We start from the raw sequence: 12,500 nt of genomic DNA on the forward strand, positions 1-12,500 counted from the left end.
AGCCCAGACAATCAGGATCCACATCAGAATAGTGACATAGGAAACAGACAACACAACACTATCCAGTAACACAGGAAACACTATCCAGTAACACAGGAAACACTATCCAGTAACACAGACAACACAACATTATCCAGTAACACAGATAACACAACATTATCCAGTAACACAGACAACAAAACACTATCCAGTAACACAGACAACACAACACTATCCAGTAACACAGACAACACAACACTATCCAGTAACACAGACAACAAAACACTATCCAGTAACACAGGAAACACTATCCAGTAACACAGGAAACACTATCCAGTAACACAGGAAACACTATCCAGTAACACAGGAAACACAACAATATCCAGTAACACAGACAACACAACACTATCCAGTAACACAGACAACAAAACACTATCCAGTAACACAGGAAACACTATCCAGTAACACAGGAAACACTATCCAGTAACACAGGAAACACAACAATATCCAGTAACACAGGAAACACAACAATATCCAGTAACACAGGAAACACTATCCAGTAACACAGGAAACACAACACTATCCAGTAACACAGGAAACACTATCCAGTAACACAGGAAACACTATCCAGTAACACAGGAAACACTATCCAGTAACACAGGAAACACTATCCAGTAACACAGGAAACACTATCCAGTAACACGGACAACACAACACTATCCAGTAACACAGACAACACAACACTATCCAGTAACACAGACAACACAACACTATCCAGTAACACAGACAACACAACACTATCCAGTAACACAGAAAACACTATCCAGTAACACAGAAAACACTATCCAGTAACACAGGAAACACTATCCAGTAACACAGGAAACACTATCCAGTAACACAGACAACACAACATTATCCAGTAACACAGGAAACACTATCCAGTAACAGAGAGAACATACAGCTGGCTGGGTTTTCTGTCCTCGGTAAGAGAGAACATACAGCTGGCTGGGTTTTCTGTCCTCGGTAAGAGAACATACAGCTGGCTGGGTTTTCTGTCCTCGGTAAGAGAGAACATACAGCTGGCTGGGTTTTCTGTCCTCGGTAAGAGAGAACATACAGCTGGCTGGGTTTTCTGTCCTCGGCAAGAGAGAACATACAGCTGGCACCAGTAAGACAAAGGGTGGCGGTCTGTGTGTATTTCTAAATAATAGCTGGTGCACGAAATCTAATACTTAGGAAGTCTCAAGGTTTTGCTCGCCTGAGGTAGAGTATCTCATGATGAGCTGTAGACCACACCCTTTACTGAAAGTTTTCATCTATATTTTTAATAGATGTCTATTTACCACCACAAACCAATGCTGGCACTAAGACTACACTCAACCAGCTGTATAAGGCCATAAGTAAACAAGAAAATGCTCATCCAGAAGCGGCGCTCCTAGTGGCTGGGGACTTTAATGCAGGCAAAATTAAATCAGTTTGACCTCATTTCTACCAGCATGTCATATGTGCAACCAGAGGAAAACATTCTAGACCACCTTTACTCCACACACAGAGATGCGTACAAAGCTCTCAATCTCCTCCATTTGGCAAATCTGACCACAATTATATCCACCTGATTCCTGTTTACAAGCAAAAACTAAAGCAGGAAGTACCAGTGACTCCCTCAATACGGAAGTGGTCAGATGAAGCAGATGCTAAACTACAGGACTGTTTTGCTAGCACAGACTGGAATATGTTCTGGGATTCCTCCGATGGCATTGAGGAGTACAGCACATCAGTCACTAGCATCATCAATAAGTGCATCGATGACTTTGTCCCCACAGTGACCGTACGTACATATCCCAACCAGAAGCCATAGATTACAGGCAACATCCTCACTGAGCTAAAGGGTAGACTTGCCGCTTTCATGGAGTGGGACTCTAACCCGGACGCTTATAAGAAATCCCGCTATGCCCTACGACAAACCATCAAACGGGCAAAGTGTCAATACAGGACTAAGATTGAAGAGTACTACACCGGCTCTGACGCTCGTCGGATATGGCAGGGCTTGCCAATAATTACGGACTACAAACGAAAGCACAGCCACGAGCTGCCCAGTGACACGAGCCTACCAGATGAGCTAAATGACTTCTATGCTCACTTAGAGGCAAGCAACACTGAGGCATGCATGAGAGCACCAGCTGTTCCGGACGAATATGTCATCACGCTCTCTGTAGCCGATGTGAGTAAGACCTTTAAACAGGTCACCATACACAAGGCAGCAGATCCAGACAGATTACCAGGATGTGTACTCCGAGCATAAGGTGACCAACTGACAAGTGTCTTCACTGACATTTTTAACCTCTCCCTGACCAAGTCTGTAATACCAACATATTTCAAGCAGACCACCATAGTCCTTGTGCCCAAGAACACCAAGGTAACCTGCCTAAATGACCACCGTACCACTCGCCTCTGTAGCCATGAAGTGCTTTGAATGGCTGGACATGGCTCACATCAACACCATTATCCCAGAAACCCTAGGCCCACTCCAATTTGCATACCTCACCAACAGATCCAAAGATGACTCAATCGCACTCCACACTGCCCTCTCCCACCTGGACCAAAGGAACACCTAAGTGTTCAACATCATAGTGCCCTCAAAGCTCATCACTAAGCTAAGGACCATGGGACTAAACACCTCCCTCTGCAACTGGATCCTGGACTTCCTGACGGGTCGCCCCCAGCTGGTAAGGGTAGGTAACAACACATCTGCCATGCTGATCCTCAACACGGGGGCCCCTCAGGGATTGCGTGCTCAGTCCCCTCCTGTACTGCCTATTCACCCATGACTGCATGGCCAATCACAGGTCCAACACCATCATTAAGTTTGCCAATGACACAACAGTGACAATGATGAGAGATCTGGCATTGTGGTGCCAGGATAACAACCTCTCCCTCAACGTGATCAAGACAGATGAGCTGATCGTGGACTACAGGAAAAGGAGGACCGAGCATGCCCCCATTCTCATCGACGGGGCTGCAGTGGAGTAGGTTGAGAGTTTCCAGTTCCTTGGTGTCCACATCACCAACAAACTATCATGGTCCAAACACACCAATACAGTCATGAAGAGGGCACGACAATGCCTATTCCCCCTCAGGAGACTGAAAAGATTTGTCATGGGTCCTCAGATCCTCAAAAGGTTCTGCAGCTGCACCATCGAGAGTATCCTGACTGGTTGCATCACTGCCTGGTATGGCAACTGCTCAGCCTCTGACCGAAAGGCACTACAGAAGGTATTGCATACAGTCCAGTACATCACTGCGGCCAAGTTTTCTGCCACGCTTTCGGACCTCTATTCCAAGCGGTGTCAGAGGAAGGCCCTAAAAAAGGACTCCAGCCACACTAGTCATAGACTGTTCTCTATGCTACCGCACGGCAATCGGTACAGGAGCGCCAAGTCTAGATCCAAATGGCTTCTTAACAGCTTCTACCCCCAAGCTAATCAAATGGCTACCCGGACTATTTGCATTGACTCCCCCATCCCCATTTTTATGCTGCTGCACTTCTCTGTTTATTATCTATGCATCACTTTACCTAGATGAACATATTCTCTAAATTACCTCGACTAACCAGTACCCCCTGTATATAGCCTCGTTACTGTTATTTTATTTTTGCACTTTAACTATTTGTTATTTTTCAATTTTCTTCTAAACTGTATTGTCGGTTAAGGGCTTGTAAGTAAGCATTTCACTGTTGTATTCGGTGCATGTGACAAATATAATTTGATTTGATGTCATCTCAATCCCTTGATTATCCATACAGCAGGAGTACAGTAGATAACCAGAGCTCAGATAGGGACCCTATTCCAACTAAACTAACCAGGCAAGAACTTGTCTGTGTAGACCAATTTGAGTTTCCAATCTCTCCAAAAGAAGGTGGTGATCGATGGTGTCAAAAGCAACGTGAGGACAGATGCAGAGCCTTGGTCTGACGCCATTAAAAGGTAATTTGCCACCTTCATGAGTGCAGTCTCAGTACTATAATGGGGTCTAAAACCAGACTGAAGCGTTTCGTATACCTTGTTTGTCTTCAGGAAGGCAGTGAGTTGCTATGCAACAGCTTTATCCAATTTTTTTGAGAGGATTGGGAGATTCGATATAGGCCGATAGTTTTTTATAATTTCTGGGTCAAGGTTTGGCTTTCTCAAGAGAGGCTTTATTACTGCCACTTTTAGTGAGTTTGGTTCACATCCGGTGGATAGAGAGCCATTTATTATGTTCAACATAGGAGGGCCAAGCACAGGAAGCAGCTCTTTCAGTAGTTTAGTAGGAATAGGGTCCAGTATGCAGCTTGAAGGTTTAGAGGCCATGATTATTTTCATCATTGTGTGAAGAGATATAGTACTAAAACACTTGAATGTCTCCCTTGATCCTAGGTCCTGGCAGAGTTGTGCAGACTCAGGACAACTGAGCTTTGGAGGAATACGCAGATTTAAAGAGGAGTCCGTAATTTGCTTTCTAATGATCTAGATATTTCCCTCAAAGAAGTTCATGAATTTATCACTACTGAAGTGAAAGCCATCCTCTCTTGGGGAATGCTACTTTTTAGTTAGCTTTGCGACAGTATCAAAAATCAATTTTGGATTGGTCTTATTTTCCTCAATTAAGTTGGAAAAATAGGATGATCGAGCAGCAGTGAGGGCTCTTCGATACTGTCTTTCCAAGCTAGTCGGAAGACTTCCAGTTTGGTGGAGCACCATTTACGTTCCAATTTTCTGAAAGCTTGCTTCATGGCTCGGGTATTTTCTGTATAACAGGAAGCTAGTTTCATATGACAAATGTTTTTTGTTTTTAGGGGTGCGACTGCATCTAGGGTATTGCGCAAGGTTAAATTGAGTTCCTTAGTTAGGTGGTTAACTGATTTTTGTACTCTGATGTCCTTGGGTAATTGGAGGAGTCTGGAAGGGCATCTAGGAATCTTTGGGTTGTCCGAGAATTTATAGCACGACTTTTGATGCTCCTTGGTTGGGGTCTGAGCAGATTATTTGTTGCGATTGCAAACGTAATAAAATGGTGGTCCGATAGTCCAGGATTATGAGGAAAAACATTTAGATCCACAACATTTATTCCACGGGACAAAACTAGGTCCAGAGTATGACTGTGGCAGTGAGTAGGTCCGGAGACATGTTGGACAAAATCCACTGAGTCGATGATGGCTCCATAAGCCTTTTGGAGTGGGTCTGTGGACTTTTCCATGTGAATATTAAAGTCACCAAAAATTTGAATATTATCTGCCATGACTACAAGGTCCGATAGGAATTCAGGGAACTCAGTGAGGAACGCTGTATATGGCCCAGGAGGCCTGTTAACAGTAGCTATAAAAAGTGATTGAGTAGGCTGCATAGATTTCATGACTAAAAGCTCAAAAGACGAAAATCTTTTTTTTTGTAAATTTAAATTTGCTATCGTAAATGTTAGCAACACTTCCGCCTTTGTGGGATGCGCGGGGGATATGGTCACTAGTGTAACCAGGAGGTGAGGCCTCATTTAACACAGTAAACAGCCTTCCCTGTAGCTCAGTTGGTAGAGCATGGTGTTTGCAACACCAGGGTTGTGGGTTTGTTTCCCACGGGGGGCCAGCACAGAAAAAAAATGTATGAAATTGTATGAAATGTATGCATTCACTACTGTAAGTCGCTGTGGATAAGAGCGTATGCTAAATGACTAAAATGTAAAAAAAATGTAAATTCATCAGGCTTAAGCCATGTTTCAGTCAGGCCAATCACATCAAGATAATGATCAGTGATTAGTTCATTGACTATAACTGCCTTGGAAGTGAGGGATCTAACATTAAGTTGCCCTATTTTGAGATGTGAGGTATCACAATCTCTTTCAATAATGGCAGGAATGGAGGAGGTCTTTATTCCAGTGAGATTGCTAAGGCAATCACCGCCATGTTTAGTTTTGCCCAACCTAGGTCGAGGCACAGACACGGTCTCAATGGGGATAGCAAAGCTGACTACACTGACTGTGCTAGTGGCAGACTCCACTAAGCTGGCAGGCTGGCTAACAGCCTGCTGCCTGGCCTGCACCCTATCTCATTGTGGAGCTAGAGGAGTTAGAGCCCTGTCTATGTTCGTAGATAAGATGAGAGCACCCCTCCAGCTAGGATGGAGTCCGTCACTCCTCAACAGGCCAGGCTTGGTCCTGTTTGTGGGTGAGTCCCAGAAAGAGGGCCAATTATCTACAAATTCTATCTTTTGGGAGGGGCAGAAAACAGTTTTCAACCAGCGATTGAGTTGTGAGACTATGCTGTATAGCTCATCACTCCCCCTAACTGGGAGGGGGCCAGAGACTCTCTGCTGTAGAGCTCATCACTCCCCCTAACTGGGAGGGGGCCAGAGACTCTCTGCTGTAGAGCTCATCACTCCCCCTAACTGGGAGGGGGCCAGAGACTCTCTGCTGTAGAGCTCATCACTCCCCCTAACTGGGAGGGGGCCAGAGACAATTAATCGATGCCGACACATCTTTCTAGCTGATTTACACGCTTAAGCTATGTTGAGCTTGGTGACCTCTGGCTGTTTCATCCTAACATCGTTGGTGCCGACGTGGATAACAATATCTCTATACTCTCTACACTCGCCAGTTTTAGCTTTAGCCAGCACCATCTTCAGATTAGCCTTAACGTCGGTAGCCCTGCCCCCTGGTAAACAGTGTATGATTGTTGGATGATTTGTTTTAAGTCTAATACTGCGGATAATGGAGTCGCCAATGACTAGGATTTTCATGTTGTCAGAGTTAATGGTGGGAGGCTTTGGCGTCTCAGACCCCGTAACGGGAGGAGCAGAGACCAGAGAAGGCTCGGCGTCTCAGACCCCGTAACGGGAGGAGCAGAGACCAGAGAAGGCTCGGCGTCTCAGACCCCGTAACGGGAGGAGCAGAGACCAGAGAAGGCTCGGCCTCTGACTCCGACTCGCTGCTTAATGGAGAGAACCGGTTGAAAGTTTTGAGAAAATTGTCCGGCTGCGGGGACTGTGTGAGGGGATTTATACTAACATTACTATCTGTACTTACTGGTGGCACAGATGCTGTTTCAACCTTTCCTACACTGAAATCACCCTCGCCTAACGATTGCGTCTGAAGCTGGGCTTGCAGCACAGCTATCCTCGCCGTAAGGCGATCGTTCTCCTGTATATTACGAGTACAACGACTACAATTAGAAGGCATCGTATTAATGTTACTACTTAGCTTCGGCTGGTGGAGGTCCTGACGATCCATGTCCAGATAAAGCGTCTGGGGTGAAAAAAATGAATGAAATAGGTTGAGTGAGGGGAAAAAATAATAATATAAACGGTAATTAAAAAGTAAAAACCATAAAGTTGGCAGGTAGCAAAGTAAGGTTAGCAACAAACCACACAGCAGCATGTAAACAAGTCTACATTGCTTGCTGTTTGGGGGTTTAGGCTGGGTTTCTGTACAGCACTTTGTGACATCTGCTGATGTAAAAAAAGGCTTTATAAATACATTTGATTGATTGATTGATTGATTGATTGATTGATTGATTGATTGATTGACAGACATGCTAACCTGGTCCCAGATCAGTGTGTGCTGTCTTGCCAACTCCTATGGTCATCTTTTAGGCCTATTGCCTATTGGGTCTTCAGACTGTCACGTACAGCAATGTCTTCAGACTGTCACGTACAGTAATGTGTCTTCAGGCTGTCACGTACAGTAATGTGTCTTCAGGCTGTCACGTACGGTAATGTGTCTTCAGGCTGTCACGTACAGTAATGTGTTGATAATGATCAAGTAATTGCATCAAGATTCCATCCATCAAAGTTATTTTACTGCCTTCTGCAGACTAGCGAGTTATTCTCCGAAATACAGTCTGCTTGTCTTGTTTGCAGCGAAGTTTAAAAAGAAAAGGCAACCATTCTAAACAGTATTGCATTGGGGACAGCAAAGACAGACAAACCTAAAGGTGAGATGGACACAAAGGAATGAGGAGTTCTTCTGATCCAGCTGTAATGCTGAGGTGGTGGGTATACACTGAGAGTACAAAACATTAAGAACAGCTGCTCTTTCCATGACGTAGACTGACCAGGTGAATCCAGGTGAAAGATGTGATCCCTTATTGACGTCAACCGTTATAAATCCTCTTCAATCAGAGTAGATAAGGGGAGGAGACAGGTTAAAGGACTTTTAACCCTTGAGACAATGGAGACGTGGATTGTGTGTGTGCCATTCAGAGGGTGAATGGGCAAGACAATAGATTTAACTGACAGTTTGAGAGTTTCAAGAACTGCAACGCTGCTGGGTGTTTCACACTCATCAGTTTCCTGTGTGTATCAAGAATGGTCCACCACCCAAAGGACATCCAGACAACTGGACACAATTGAGGCTGTTTTGAGGGCAAAATGGAGGGTGGGGTGGGGCAACTCAATATTAGGAAGTTGTTCCTAATGGTTTTGTTCACTCAGTGTGTAGCAGATGAAGATCTATAAAACTCACTCCTCAGTCTGAAGTGTCTCCACTAGGTGGTGCAACTGGATAAAACGTTTCAGGAGGGCGGTCACGTGTGTTACCTGGCAGCAGGTGGAGGTGTTGTCCTCTGGATAAAACGCTTCAGGAGGGCGGTCACGTGTGTTACCTGGCAGCAGGTGGAGGTGTTGTCCTCTGGATAAAAGCATTCTGCTGTAGGAGAGGTTACTGCTACCTGGCAGAGGGTGGAGGTGTTGTCCTCTGGATAAAACCATTCTGCTGTAGGAGAGGTTACTGCTACCTGGCAGCAGGTGGAGCTATGTCTTCTGGATAAAAGCATTCTGCTGTAGGAGAGGTTACTGCTACCTGGCAGCAGGTGGGGGTGTTGTCCTCTGGATAAAAGCATTCTGCTGTAGGAGAGGTTACTGCTACCTGGCAGCAGGTGGAGGTGTTGTCGTCTGGATAAAAGCATTCTGCTGTAGGAGAGGTTACTGCTACCTGGCAGCAGGTGGAGGTGTTGTCATCTGGATAAAAGCATTCTGCTGTAGGAGAGGTTACTGCTACCTGGCAGCAGGTGGAGGGTGTTGTCCTCTGGATAAAAGCATTCTGCTGTAGGAGAGGTTACTGCTACCTGGCAGCAGGTGGAGGTGTTGTCGTCTGGATAAAAGCATTCTGCTGTAGGAGAGGTTACTGCTACCTGGCAGCAGGTGGAGCTATGTCTTCTGGATAAAAGCATTCTGCTGTAGGAGAGGTTACTGCTACCTGGCAGCAGGTGGGGGTGTTGTCCTCTGGATAAAAGCATTCTGCTGTAGGAGAGGTTACTGCTACCTGGCAGCAGGTGGAGGTGTTGTCGTCTGGATAAAAGCATTCTGCTGTAGGAGAGGTTACTGCTACCTGGCAGCAGGTGGAGGTGTTGTCATCTGGATAAAAGCATTCTGCTGTAGGAGAGGTTACTGCTACCTGGCAGCAGGTGGAGGGTGTTGTCCTCTGGATAAAAGCATTCTGCTGTAGGAGAGGTTACTGCTACCTGGCAGCAGGTGGAGGTGTTGTCGTCTGGATAAAAGCATTCTGCTGTAGGAGAGGTTACTGCTACCTGGCAGCAGGTGGGGGTGTTGTCGTCTGGATAAAAGCATTCTGCTGTAGGAGAGGTTACTGCTACCTGGCAGCAGGTGGAGGTGTTGTCCTCTGGGTAAAAGCATTCTGCTGTAGGAGAGCCTTAGACCAAGAAATCATTTTAATTTTATACCTTTATTTAACTAGGCAAGTCAGTTAAGAACCAATTCTTATTTTCAATGACGGCCTAGGAACAGTGGGTAAAACCATTGAGGAGGGTAGAACACGTGGGTATAACCAATGAGGAGGGTAGAACAAATGAGGAGATGGCACGTGGGCACCTGCTTCTTGTTCAGGAGCAGAACGACAGATTTGTACCTTGTCAGCTTGGGGATTTGAACTTGCAACCTTTCAGTTACTAGTCCAATGCTCTAACCACTAGGCTATGTTGCCATCCATGAATTCATATGTGAAAATCCATTCCAACTCTCTGGTTTTGTCTTTGTTCAGGCCTGTACACAATAGAGTATAACCATCATGTTCCCTCTTACTAATGGCAATTATTGCTAATTTACCCTGAATTAAAAGAAGAGTAGACAGATTGATAACCCCCTAGAATGACTCCATAACAGGCTGACTACACTGCTCGCGTTGCAAAATAAATGTAGAAATGTATGCTAATCAATTATTGCACCCACACTGCTCGCGAGCGCCAACGAGCATCTGCGTTGCCAAGGGCTAAAATAGAAATCAGTTCTATTTGTGACATAGATCACGCTGCAAGTCCTGACTCTCCCATCTCCTCATTGGTTTATAGAAGCAGGTACCCACGTGCCATCTCCTCATTGGTTATACCCACGTGGGTGATTGAAAGACTAACGAGGTCGGTGGCGGTAATGCACCTAATTTATGAAAGTTGCCAATGGCAATATAAAGTCAAAAGAAGAAAAAAGCCTACAAGGAAGAGATTACAAGAAACGATTCGGTTGGCCGTTTTATGTGTGGATTAATTGGCGGAGTAGAGGACCTTGTGCATTCCAGGTAAAATAACAACTCAATGTTTATATCACAGGACAAATTAGCTAGCAACAGCAAGCTAGCTAAATAGGACAAATTAGCTAGCAAGTGCAAGCTAAGTAGCTAAATTTCCATAAATGTTTCATGTTTTTTGACCTGTTCCCAAATGAAAATAATTGGTTCAGAGTTGCTTTTGATATTTTAACCGTTTGGGGTGGGGGGGACAAAATAAATGTATGCACGATGGCGCACACACACAGCTGGTTTGGGTTCCTATGTAAGACTCCTAAACACCTATTAAAATGGCTACCCAGACTATTTATATTGCCCACCCCCCTCTTTTACACTGCTACTACTCTCTATTATTATCTATGCATAGTCACTTTAATAACTATACCTTCATGAACATATTACCTTGACTAACCGGTGCCCCTCCACATTGACTCTGTACCGGTAACTCCTGTATATAGTCTCGCTACTGTTATTTCACTGCTGCCCTTTATTTATTTGTTACTTTTATTTCTTAATCTTATTTTTTTTAGGTATTTTTTTTAAACAGCATTGTTGGTTAGAGCCTGTAAGTAATCATTTCACTGTAAGGTCTACACCTGTTGTATTCAGCGCATGTCACGAATAACATTTGATTTTATTTTATTTTGATTTGAATGTAAGCCTGGGGGGGATGGTTCTGCCAAGCTAACATAGGGAATTGTTTTAAGGTGGTCACACCAAGGACAAGCCCGGGGGGATGGTTCTGCCAAGCTAACATAGGGAAGGATCCTTTAGCTATCACACCAAGGATCCTTTAGCTATTTAATTTAGAATTTTAGGTCACCTTATATAAAATAAAAAAATACAGTACCAGTCAAAGTTCGGACACACCTACTCATTCAAGGGTTTTTCTTTATTTTTACTATTTTCTACATTGTAAAATAATAGTGAAGACATCAAAACTATGAAATAACACATATGGAATCATGTAGTAACCAAAAAAGTGTTTAAAAAATGAAAGTATATTTTATATTTCAGATTCTTCAAAGTAGCCACCCTTTGTCTTGATGACAGCATTGCACACTCTTGGAATTCTCTCAACCAGCGTCATGAGGTAGTCACTTGGAATGCATTTCAATTAACAGGTGTGCCTTCTTAAAAGTTAATTTGTGGAATTTCTTCCCTTAATGTGTTTGAGCCAATCAGTTGTGTTGTGACAAGGTAGGGGTGGTATACAGAAGATAGCCCTATTTGGTAAAAGACCAAGTCCATATTATGGCAAGAACAGCTCAAATAAGCAAAGAGAAACGACAGTCCATCATTACTTTAAGACATGAAGGTCAGTCAAAACGGAACATTTCAAGAACTTTTAAAGTTTCTTCAAGGGCAGTCGCAAAAACCATCAAGCGCTATGATGAATCTGGCTCTCATGAGGACCGCCACAGGAAAGGAAGACCCAGAGTTACCTCTGCTGCAGAGGATAAGTTCATTAGAGTTACCAGCCTTAGAAATTGCAGGCCAAATAAATGCTTCGCAGAGTTCAAGTAATGGACACATCTCAACATCAACTGTTCAGAGGAGACTGTGTGAATCAGGCCTTCATGGTCAAATTGCTGCAAAGAAACCACAACTAAAGGACACCAATAATAAGAAGAGACTTGCTTGGGCCAAGAATCACAAGCAATGGACATTAGACAAGTGGAAATCTGTCCTTTGGCCTGATGAGTCGAAATTTGAGATTTTTGGTTCCAACTGCCTTGTCTTTGTGAGACGCAGAGTAGGTGAACGGATGATCTCCACATGTGGTTCCCACCATGAAGCATGGAGGAGGAGGTGTGATGGGGCTTTGCTTGTGACACTGTCAGTGAATTATTTAGAATTCAAGGCATACTTAACCAGCATGGTTACCACAGCATTCTGCAGCAATATGCCATTCCATCTGGTTTGGGCTTAGTGGGACTATCACTTGTTTTTTAACAGGATAATGACCCAAAATACAC

At 44.2% G+C, this 12,500-nt stretch overlaps 1 protein-coding gene across 1 annotated transcript in view; it reads left to right on the top strand.

The window, feature by feature from the left end:
- Nucleotides 1–12,500, top strand: part of slc24a1 (solute carrier family 24 member 1) — a 40,310-nt gene that overhangs the window by 17,568 nt on the left and 10,242 nt on the right. The window lies entirely within an intron of this gene.

Source organism: Salmo trutta, chromosome 7 (genome assembly GCF_901001165.1).
Source record: "Salmo trutta chromosome 7, fSalTru1.1, whole genome shotgun sequence".
Taxonomy (NCBI): domain Eukaryota; kingdom Metazoa; phylum Chordata; class Actinopteri; order Salmoniformes; family Salmonidae; genus Salmo; species Salmo trutta.